A 12676-nucleotide genomic window follows, 5' to 3' on the forward strand; every position below is an offset into this window, starting at 1 on the left:
CTCCTCCTGGATTAAAGCGCAAGTACCTCCTCTTGCCGCCAGGGTGAAGTCGAGGGCCATGCGGTTTTGAAGCACTACAGTTCTCATGGCATTCAGTTCATCAGTCACCAGTTCTAGAGTGGAAAAGGTTGCATTGATGATTACTTTGAGAAGTTTAGACAGTTTTCTCAGCTCCCAGATCGATTTTACTGCTCCATATGCTGGTAATATGCCTGCCCACGATATAGCAGAATCACTCAAGTCCATGTGTGTTAGTCCATCGCCCACAGCATGATGATTTTTCCAGGGTGCATCGATTTGTCCTACTGGATTGACAGGCTTCTTGACGGCTTCTCGAACATTTCAAATTTTTCCTCTAGGTAAAACTGCTGTGTGTCGTATGGCCGGAACCAGGTAGCCCAAAAAACAACTGCCGGACCAATTCTCAGGTAACCACTTATATTCTTTTCTACCACATACAAAATAACAATCTTCTACTTTAGTAGTAACTTTACTATGAATATACACTTGTCCTGCGTGAAACATTTTTCTGTCAATTATAGACAGTTGTTTATAGAGAACAGAATCATGTCTTACTTCCTCAATTGTTTTGTGCATCAATTTAAAAAATGAATCATAGTTTGTATTACAATAAAAACCTGTGTTATTAGCTTTAGTATAGCATCTATAAGGAACAGTCACATTGCAATTGCTCCAGCCCACCTGAACTGTATCATTTTTGTAAAGACACACAGTTCCCTTTTGTTGAACAGGCAAGTGCAATGCTATTTTATCTTGTGCTGTAATAGTTGATGCATCATGAACCAAGTCTTCCCAAGTCTCGTTGACTCCTAGGGGGACTGAAGTTAACAATAACCCCCCCGTATGCTGTTGGCAAAGCTGTGCAAATCCAGCAATTCGAAACATTGAAAGTCTCAGCATACACATATTTGATTGCCTGGTAAGTATTGAAGTTTGTGTGCCAGTCTGTGCAACTCTTCACGTTTATTCAGTTCAGTTTGTGTGGCTGGGAAAGGGAATGGCCACAACAAAAAGATTATTGTGACTAGTATAGTTAAAGGATGATTATGCAATACTTCTGAGGAAATGGTTGTTCTGCATTCCTATTTTCTCCAACTCTTCCGAGTAGTTTTATTTGGATTTCTCTAGATTCTATCATTTTTGCTTTTAACATGTGGTCTTACTCTCTGCCGTAATAGGACCTTCAACACCGATGGTTTCTTCACTGGGGTTGAGACGGATCAGTCCTATTGATCTGACCCCCCCCTTTGTAGCCAGACTTTGTGCTGAGGGCCCCGATGGAGAGGTAAGATTTTTGTCCAGTTCAAAGTTCTTAACTAGTTTGCAGTGTGTCAGGTGGATCCACGAGGCTCGCTCTGCGATTTTGGCTGCAGTGGGTGTCGAAAGAAACACCTTGTATGGACCTTCCCACCTTGATGACATCCAATTCCTCTTTTTAATAGTTTTCACCCAGATCCAATCCCCTGGGATCACTACCACTTCTGATGTTTCGGTTTGTTCTTTATCTGAAACAGAATTTGACTGCAACAGATGTTTAGAATTCAACAAATTTCTTATATATTCGGCTAGTGTACAGTCAGCTTCCTGGTCTACGGGCATGAGAGGTTTCCACTGGGGTATATAATAAGCCCTTCCAAATAGTTTTTCAAAAGGAGTCGGTCCTTTTGCAATCGGAACAGTTCTCATGCTCAGCAGTGCCAGGGGCAGACAGTACACCCAATTCTTTTCTGTTTCTGCTATTAATTTTCTTAACTTATTCTTTAAAATTCCATTATGCCTCTCAACTAGCCCTGCAGATTGCGGATGATATGCACAATGATTTTTTAAAGAAATACCAAAATGCTTACTTAACTGTTGTATGGTTTGGTTTACAAAGTGTGTACCGTTGTCACTGTAGATCCTTTCTGGAATGCCGAATCTAGAGATTATTTCTTTAACAAGGACTTTCGCTACCGTAGCTGCGTCTGGATTTTTGGTTGGAAAGGCTTCCACCCATCTGGAAAACATATCTACAATAACAAGACAATACTTCTTGTTTTCACCTTTGTTCAGTTCTGTGAAATCCATACAGATAGTATGAAACGGATATGGTGGTGTAGGGAAACTCCCTTGCTTGGGCTTTTAACACCCCTTGTGCATGATGTTTGTTACAAATTTGGCACATCAAACAAAATATTTTAGAATAGTTTGTAAATCCATATGTTGTGAACACTCGGTTTACCAGCTGTACCATCCCCCCTGTTGAGACATGGCATTGCCCATGGCTCAACAAAGCTGCATATGTAAACAAATTAGATGGTAGTATCGGTTTCCCTTCTTTAGAGATGTACAGCCCCTTTTCGAGAATTGCTCCTCGTTTTACCCATCTTTGTTTTTCAGCTTGCGTAGTGAGTGTCTGCATTGTCTTTAACATTTCTAAGTCTAAAATCTCAGAGGGTTGCAGTTCCTCATTTAAAAGAAATACGTCTGAAGCTGCCTGTTTTGCAGCTGTATCAGCTCTCACATTACCTTTTGAAATCCTATCTTGTTGCTTGGTATGAGCTGTGCATTTACAAATAGCTACTTTCTGAGGTAACTGAATAGATTCTAAAAGATCTAGAATAAACTGTGCATGATTGATAGGTTTCCCAGTAGATGTTATCATTCCTCGATTTTTCCACTGTTGCGCAAAAACATGTACAGTAGAAAAAGCGTACTGGCTATCAGTAAAAATGTTCACACATTTACCCTTTGCTAAGGTACATGCCTGTGTCAAGGCAATCAATTCTGCTGCCTGTGCAGATAAGTTGTGTGGTAAAGATTTTGCTTCTATAATCTCAGTATCAGAAACGACTGCATATCCTACTAGGTTCTGTCCTGCAGGACCCCTTCTGTACAAACCATCCACATAGTATGTCACCTCGGCATCATCCAAGGGGACATCCGTGAGATCTTTATTAGGTAATGTCTTTTGCTCAATTACCTGCAGGCAGCGGTGTGGTGTGCCATCTGCAGGGGTTGGGAGCAAGGTAGAAGGGTTCAGAGTCGTGCATCGTTCAGTTGTCATGTGAGGTTGCTCAACAATATAGTCATACAGGAAAGATGCCTAGCAGGGGAAAGACATGCTACCTTCTCTTGCAGTAAAATAATCGCGACTGCATGAGGCACTCTCAAAGTGAGAGGGTGGAATAAAACTACTGAGGCTGAAGCCTGTACTGCCATTGCAGCTGCAACTACCGCTTGTACACAGTGAGGTAAAGACTGTGCCACTGGGCCTAGTTGTGATGAATAATAAGCAATGGGGCGTTGCTTGTCCCCATGCTGTTGTGTTAACACTGATGTCATATAACCTTGCTTGCAATCTACAGTTTGGAAAAAACGTTTATGGTAGTTTGGTAATCCCAGAACTAATGAGGACGCTATTAACTGTTTCAGTTTGCAGAAAGCAGATTCTGCCTCAGGTGTCCATTGTAACAAATCCTGTGCTGCCATAGGCTTTTTATATGTCAGGTCAGTCAGAGGTGCAGATTCCAAAGCATAGTTTGGAATCCAACTCCGGCAAAAATTAGTTGTACCCAGGAAGGACATCATTTCCTTCTTGGTAGTGGATTTTGGTGCTTGCAAAATTGCTACTTTTCTGACCTCATCTAATGTTCTACCCTCTTTGGATATTACATATCCTAGATATTTGACTTGTTTTTTCCAAAGCTGCAGTTTATTTTTGTTTACCTTATGTCCTTCAGCGGGTAAGAATCGTAATAGCGCTATGGTATCTTTTTTGCAGTTTTGCTGGGTGGGGGCCGCCAGCAGGATGTCATCAACATAAAGTAGAATCTGACTTCCTCTTGGTGGGGTAAATCCTGCCAAGTTGCTTGCCATTTCTTGTGAGAATATCGTTGGACTTTCACAGTATCCCTGTGGTGGTCGCGTATATGTATACATTTTCCCCTGAAATGTGAATGCAAACCAGTACTGGCTGTCGGGGTGTATCAGTATAGAAAAGAACGCATAGCTGATATCTACCACAGAAAAATATTCTGTTAAGGTTTTAAATCATTCAACAGAGTGTGTGGGTCTGACACTGTAGGTGCCCTTAGTATTACTGCGTCATTTACAGCTTGTAAATCTTGGACCATACGCCATTCTCCATTTGCTTTCTTAACAGGAAATAAGGGTGTGTTACATGGTGAATCAGGAGATTCCACCAGTACCCCTTCCTTAAGTAAAGCTACTATAATAGGTTTGATTCCTACCTCTGCATCTTTTCTTAAGGGATACTGCCTTTTCTGCGGTCTAAATGCTGACTTTGGCGTGGTAGTAACTGGTCCCGCTGCCCGAATAAGTCCTATATCTGACTTTCCTGTTGACCAGAGAGTTTCTGGTATATTTTGTAAGGCATTCTCTTCCTCTTTTAATAGGAGTGCTAATCAGCTGTTCTTGCTAGACTGCAAGTGTACGGCTGGGTGGGTCTGAGTTATCCAATTCAGCTTCTGTATTTGTATTCCCTGTTCTGACAGTTCTAATTCTGTCTGTTTTTCCCATCTAATGACTTTTTCTCCTAAGTCTGCCCATTCAATGTTTCTGTCCTTAGTTAAGCTAACCTGTGGGAATCGATTAGATTTATAGAGTGCAAAGAACTCCTGGGGCAATGAACAGCTGGCTACACTGTTCCCTTCTGTGTCCCAGTACAGATTATGTAATATCAATCTGTTTGCACGATTTTTAAACAATTCTTGCTCATATTCCTTATCAGGTCCTGGCGTGTTACAATAATACAGGGTACAGTGCAACAAGTGTTGCTTATCGATGTCAAGGGAGGGGAACTTGCTGATGGCTACATTCATTAATTCTTCGGTCACAGTCCCTGGACCAGTTGTAACCAAGTCCTGGCTGTACCAATAAAACATTTCACCCTCCAATTGCACTGCAAAGGTATCAATTTGTCGCTGTGCTTCCATATCCTGCATGGTTGGGACTACTGCTATACCAAATAGCTGCATAAGATCTCTGCCCAAGAGGTTTACTGGGCATTTTGCAGAAACAACAATTTTGCTTTTCTGAGTCAATCCTGAAACAGGATCAGTTATTGCAATGTTACGGGAGAGGGGCTCCCGGTACAGCTGTCCATTAGCTGCTTTTACTAGTATGTAATCAGGTGACTCTGAGTTTTCTGGCAGTTTGGAGGGATGTTTCAGGGTTCGTGATACCCCTGAGTCGCACAAGAATTTGACTTCCCTCACGTCTACCAAGAGTGTAACTTCTGGTTTTGTGTCCGCTAAATAGAGCTCCAGGCTCAATAAAGCTAGATCTAATATTTCATTTTCTTCACTGTACATAACTTCCTGCACTTCCTCTACTCCTATCACATTCTCATTTGTCCTTTCTCCGTTATCCCCTTCTAGCGATTCCTGACTATCATATAGTCAGTCCTCACCCTCCTTGTCTTTCGTGGTTGCCTTCTTGTTTTTCTTGCAATCCCTTGCCAAGTGTCCCTTTTTACCGCATTTAAAACATTCTCCCCTTTTCTATCGCCCTTCAAAGTCCTCTGATCGCTGATCAGATTGTTTGTTTCCCTGGGCATTTTTCTTGCCATTTTTCCTGGACTGTACTACATAAACATCTGCTCCCTCTTCTACCGAAAGTACCTGAGCTTTCTTTTTCTTTTTGCTATTAAAATACCTTTCGGCATGCCTAGCATGTTCAAGTAATGACTGTAACCTGCTTGTACGATGATCTACCATGTGTTTTGTAATAAAACTGCTTATGGGTGCAATACTGCCTTTTAAAAATGCATTCTTTAACTGCTGTTCATATGGGGAATCTTGTGTTTGATCTTCAGGAACCTGCATTCCACAGTGGTTATTAAAACATTCTAATAATCTGGCATAATATCGGTCAACAGTTTCACCTTCTTGTTGGATGCATTGATTAATGCAAGTCCAGTCTGCCCTAGGCTTCCATTTCTCAGAGATGCAGTCTGTAAGACCTTTTTATTCTGTTGTCTAGTTCTGCGCTGCTATGTGGGAGGGGTCTATGTGCAGCGTCACGGGGATTCCAGTTGCCACTAATCATGTGCCAATCTGGCCCCACAATTTGTCTAACTACTTTTTCTACCTCTTCTCCGTTTAAATTATAACTTAGCCTCATTCCTTGTAAATCTTCCGAGAACTTTCTAAAATTAACTTTTGGATGGGGAATTCCCTCAGTGGCTTTCCGGATATCTTCCAGAGTCCAGGGTCTATACACTAGAATAGTTGGGTCCTGACCGTCTTGTCCTGCCTGAGGATTAGGTACTTCTATGAGTGGGCATATTTCTTCCTCACTCACAGATCGTGAATTCTTAACCAATTGATATAACTCAATGCTTTCATTTGAGTACCTGCCCGTGTTTGAGACCTGGTCCCGATGGCATCTCTAATAAACAGTTTTGCTTTTGTAATGTCTCTATTTTCAGTGACAGCAGGATATTGTGGGGGTGGACTAACCTGTTCACTTGCTTCATATTCTGGTAAGGGAGGCGGAGGGGCCGACACTATTACTAAATTATTGTCCTTATCTAAAAACATTGCTTTTGGATTGTTCTTTTGTTCCCTACAGTTTACTTCCTCAATCCACCTGTGTGCCTGAGGAATTCCTAATTGGCGTTGCTTTTTTACCTGACCTTTGGAATTGGTTTTGAGTTGTTTGACAAGTGAGGATTTTTCTAATTTTCCGTCAAATTCATACTTATTAACCCATTTTGAATAGTATTTAATATTGTCAGCTCGCTGCGACTGCATGTATTTTGCGTCTTCGGTTAATGGCGGATTCTGGGGTCTTTTTGTGCAATTATTACCCATTTTGTTCTACCCTTTTGATCGTTACGTAACCTCTCTTATTTTTAACGTGGTACCACGGATTTTCTTATAGTCTCTTCAGAATGACTGCCTACCTATTCTGTTTTCCCTGATCTATGACAAGACAGTACTCTTTTCTGTCCCTGATTTGTAAAATACAGTCTTGACAAAAACAATGCAAATCTAGTCCCTGATCTAAAACGGACACCTTACCTGAGCCTTCGTGATTGATCACCTGGTTTGTAAAAACCCGTCCTTCATTCGCAGATCAGAAAGTGGCTGGCCCCTTTTGCATGACAATTTAGTCGGAGGGCTTTTCAAATAAGAAGAACCGATTTGGTTTCTTCCCCGTACGGTTTCAACCACTCAGCCCGTCTAATCCGAGGCGAAGTGAGGGTTTCCAGTCTGAAGGACCAATCTGTCAAAGGAAAAAAACTTCAAAGACCAATGCACGTAAGGTTCAGGTATGGCACTTTTATTACTTGCAGCAAGGAGACAAAAAACATGCAAATACAGGATTTTGCCTAATTACTAACAGGCAGTATGCTTCTCTTATACTGTTCTATTAAAATGTTACTTTCTATGGTTGACGTAGTTAGACACATCTTTCTGTATTGTTCTACAGCAAATGTTACTCGTATTTCCTGCTGACATGTTCAGATTTGAAACTCACTATATGTTGCATAGAAAATGTTACTTGGATTTCCTGCTGACATGACTGGATTTATGAAAAACATTTGAGAAAAACAACCTGACCTTGTTGAGGGCTGTATTTTCTTTAGCCCACTATAAGCTTCTATTGTGCAGCTCTAATATATATGTTACATTTCAAGGTACTTTTCTAGCTTAGGTACAAGTTAATGCTGATTGCAGTTCATATTTTCAAACAGCCTTTGTCTTCATTATCAATAGCTTCTGCAGCTGTGTATTTTCTCATAGCATAAGCGGAAAATCAATAACTCATTTTTTAAATCTCATGACATTAGTAGAAGTGATACATCTATTATTATTTCCCTGACACTAGCAGAAATTGAATGCTTCCCTGTAAATTTCCAAAGCATAAGCAAAGATCATAACTGCGCATATTTCATGACATTACAAGATTGGAATGCTTCTGCAGTTCGTACAGATTTATGCAGTGTGAAATAGAATAAATGTGTTAACCCTTTTTAAACCTCGAATGCACTAAGCATATTACTAATACATTTCCTAACACATTAGCATATAGTATGTTGGTAATATTGAAAAATAATGAAGGCCTAAAAAGTTTTATATATATATATATATATATATATATATATATATATATATATATATATGAGTGGTTTAATAGCTAGAGCTTGTACATTACTTAAAATAAGAAATCTTTAACATTTTTACATTCTAGACCTTTATCAAACCAGGCTTTATCAGTTATTGGTGTAACTACTTTATTACAAAGCCTTGTTTAGGCATTCTGAGAACTTGTGTTATTTCCAACATATTATTTGAAATATTAATATACATTTAATTGGCAAAATGAGCAAAATCAATTTTCCATTAGAAAAATGTAGAAGTTATTGCCATTGTAATCAGTTATTTTATCACCTCAAGAGATTTCTCTTAAGAATTGTCTTCCATGATGTATATGCCAGGAATCAGAATAATTTTGTTTGATGTTCCTGTATTTTCAAAGATAAGCAATGTAGCTTCAAAAAATAAACAAAAAAGTTGAAGGATTTTGAACAGAGTCCCCTTACAGAAAGATCATTTATTTCAGTTGCTTACAAAAATCACCTATATATACATTTGATTTTGCTTGTTGCCATTCTTCCTTATGGGATAAATATTGCTGTGTTTTTGTTTGTTCAAAGATTTTTTATTTGTTTTCCAATAAAAAGAAGAAAAAATAAATAAATTTACATTTACAATTTGAAAAACAAAATATGGTAAACTATATACAACATTTATAAAGGCGTCAAGCGATACATTAGAGAATAGCAAATTATATACACATATAAAGAAGGACATACAAGATTCAACAATCCAGACTTCCAAATTAATTAGTTGATTGAAAGTACATCTGAATTTATTGTCTTAAAAGATAAGACATTCTTCCAGGGATTATTAGTCCATTTTTTGGGAAAAATTCTTAATTCTTTAGCTTGTATTTCCGTTGATGCTACTTTATCCAACAAAGTCGTGAAGTCTTCAAAAGTTGAAATGGAAGGTGATTTCCATTTTCTCGTAATACGTTTTCTGGCAACTGACAATATTGACCAAAGAAGATATTTATTGTTATTATTCAATATAATAGAATCATTTACATTAAAAAAATTAAAGATTTTGATAACATAAAAGAATCACTGAAAATAGCTTGAGGAAATTTAGCAATATCTTCCCAAAATTTCCTTGTGTGAGAGCGTTAGTAAAAAATGAGACCAATCAGCTTTACAAACTATTGAACATCTCCAGTTTACTTCCTTAGAGAGATTAAATTTAGCAATTTTATTAGGAGTGTAAAAGGCTCTATATAAAAATTTCCAAGAAAAAATCTTCCAGACCTGCAAATTAGAAGTTAATTTAATAGAAAGAAAAAGATTAGCTTTATTTTCAGATGCTAGAGACAACGTAATATCCTTAGTAATAAAATCCCAAAATGTCTGATTAGGAGTAGATTTGTAATTAATAATAACTTTATAAAGTTTTGAGGTTAAAATTTTCCAAGTGCATTCTCCTTGTAATGTTCCATGTATAAGAGTTATAAATTTGGGCAAAGAATTAAAAGAAGACATTTCTATTGTTCTGCATAAATCTTGAGTGAATGGAATTAAGCTATTAAGAGCTAACCAATCTGATTTCAGTAAATTAAAAGTTTTAATTAAATTATGTGCATCTAGGGTAACTAAATTTGTTGTGCAATGATACCAAGTACATTTTCCCTTCCCAATTACTAAGAATATCCATACTAATATAATTGAAGAAGTTTTTTTGTAATTTTGAAAGGAAATAGTAACTGTATCCACAATTTAATATCAATATTACTGTTAACAAAACTTCTGAAAGTATTATAGAGTTTATATAATTTAGGTTAGTGAATTTAGTAGTATTATATTGTAAATTAATACAAAGTGCATACCAAAGCTTATTACTTAGATCATTAAATTGTAATTTTTTTATTAATTTATTTTCATGTAGTATAATGACTGCCTGTAGAGATTTCCAAGTTGAAGAGTAGTTTGGATTAATCCAATTTAAAATTATTTTGAAATTAGAAGCTTTAATATATGATTCTATATATGGGAAATGTATTCCTGATAGCTCCCATAGTCTAATATGATTTGATAAAGCTATTCTGCTTTTTTTGGGGTGCCATAAGAATTTTAAAATAATTTTATTTATTTCTTTTAAAGTATTTTTATTGGGTAGTATAGGAATAGATAAAGCAATATAATTTACTTTGGGTAACAAAATCATTTTAATTAATTGTAATCTATCTTCAGAATTTAAATGTAAATCATTCCATTTCTCTGTAAGATCTTTTAATATCTTTACAATGTTATTATAATTAGTATTTAAAGTTAAATCAAGATTTTTCACATATTTCAACTCCTACATATTTTAAAGAAAGGACCTATTTCCCAGTAATTTCATTTGTAATCAATTTAATGTTATCATTATTTTTTTATTATTTAAAATGTGTTTAGATTTAGAACTACTCATTTTTAATCCTGAAATACAATATATTTTTTTTTAACTAACAGATCTAATTTTTGTAAGGACTCTTCTGAATTTTTTTAAAGTAAGTAGAATATCATCAGCAAATAACATTATCTTAGAATCAAATTGATTATATTAAATCCTTTAATTTTAGGGTTAGATTGGATTGTCAAGGAGAAAGGTTCTATTGCTAGAGCAAATAAGATTGGGGACATTGGGCATCCTTATTTAGTACCGTTAGTTATTTCAACAGATTCAGATGCAAGTGGACCTGATTTTATGTAGGATAAATTATTATTGTAAATATGTTTTATAAAAGAAATAAATTGAATAGGAAACTTATATAGTTCAAGAATTTTAAAGAGAAAATCCCAATGTAGTGAGTCAAATGCTTTCTCAGTATCAAGGGTAATTATGAGAGCTTCTTGGTCTTCTCTATTTAAAATATCTATGGTAGTTATAATTCTTTGTATATTATCTTGAGTATGTCTTGTATATAAATCCCGTTTGATCTTTAGTGATAAGATGCGTTAGTGATTTCTTGACTCTATTAACTAAAATAGACATTAGGATTTTGTAATCATTATTAATCAGAGAAATTGGCCTATATGAACTGCACAAATGAGAATCTTTTATTTTCTTTTAGTATAGGGGTAATTAATGAATAGTTCCATGAAGGTGGAAGTATACCTTGTAAGTATGACTCATTTAGAGCCTTATATAAAACTGATAGAGCCAAGTGTGGTAGAAGACTATAAATCTCATTAATAATACCATCTATTTCTGGTGATTTATTGCTTTTACTTTAATTTTTTTCATTAATTTCTTTTAAGGAAATTATTTTCTGAATTTCATCTATTAAGTTTTTTGGTAAGCTTTTTATTTTAGAAAGGTCCAGATCCTTATATGAAACTTTCTATTGATGTTTTCTGTTTTTGTATTCTGAAAAGTGAAATCTAAAGGCATCCAAGACATCCCATATATCAGAAACTTTTTTTATTGTTTCTTCCTTCATGAAACACACTCACAATATTATTTTCAGTAGAGTGTCTTTTAATTCTCAGTGCTAGATTACACATGTACTTTGGAGAAACCGATAAAGAATTTAATTTTAATTTTTCTAAAGCTAAGTTAGTTTTGTGGGTTAGGATATCATTATATTTTTTATTTAAAGATTCAGTTTATTTTTTCTTGTTTAAGAAAGTTTTTGTACTATCATTGTTAATTAATATGATTTGTTTTTGTAAGCTAGATAGTTCAGACTCCCATTCCTTTGTTTTATTATTAAACCATGTAATAATTCTGCCATATAAATAAGCTTTCAAGGAATCCCAGATAATTACTATGTTTACTTTACTATTTAGATTTGTATCCAAAATATTTTATTTCTGAATCTAACCAAGGTTTAAACTGTTTTAATTTGGTAATATAGGCTGGAATTCTTTTAATGTAAGACAATTAAGTCTGTTTGGAGTTGAAAAATGAGTGCATTATGATCATATATAGGACATGGGATTATTGTAAAGTTTTTTTTTTTTTTTTTTAGATCTTGAGATATAAAAATTTTATCAACTTAGTACGAGTCTTGTATCTAAAATCACAATGAGAAAAATCCAATGTTATTATTTTTAGGATAACATAAATCAAATAGTTGTAAATTATCTATCCATTTTTTTTTAATTCTTCCCTATAGAGGTAATACGAAAATATTTTTTTATTAGAAGTTTCTGAATCATTGAATAAACAGTTAAAGTCCCCTCCTAGGATCAGGCTACCCTTAGAATGTTTAATTATAAGTTCTAAGTGTTTTTTTATTGTTCTTACTCCAATACCAGGAAACCAGTAAGCATTAACTAATGTCCAAATCCTATTACTATATTTTATTATTATAATTGATAGAAGACCTTCTTTATCTTCATAATTATAGATAATTTGAGGAGAGATAATGCTGTTCTTCCATAATGTTAATACTCCTCTAGTTTATTTGACATATGAAGAGTTGGATATTCTTAAGTATTCATTTGGATTCCAAATAAAACTGTCATTCATTTTAAAATGAGTTTCTTATAGAAGCCTTTAATAGTTTTTTATAAACCGTAAATCTCTTACAAACCTTAAACATTTGTACTTTTAGTAAAATG

At 35.4% G+C, this 12676-nt stretch overlaps 1 protein-coding gene across 1 annotated transcript in view; it reads left to right on the plus strand.

The window, feature by feature from the left end:
• The window catches only part of FURIN (furin, paired basic amino acid cleaving enzyme), a 1258063-nt gene that overhangs the window by 1204848 nt on the left and 40539 nt on the right, over positions 1–12676 (plus strand). The window lies entirely within an intron of this gene.

Source organism: Protopterus annectens, chromosome 7.part0 (assembly GCF_019279795.1).
Source record: "Protopterus annectens isolate FY-2018-M chromosome 7.part0, PAN1.0, whole genome shotgun sequence".
Lineage (NCBI taxonomy): Eukaryota > Metazoa > Chordata > Ceratodontiformes > Protopteridae > Protopterus > Protopterus annectens.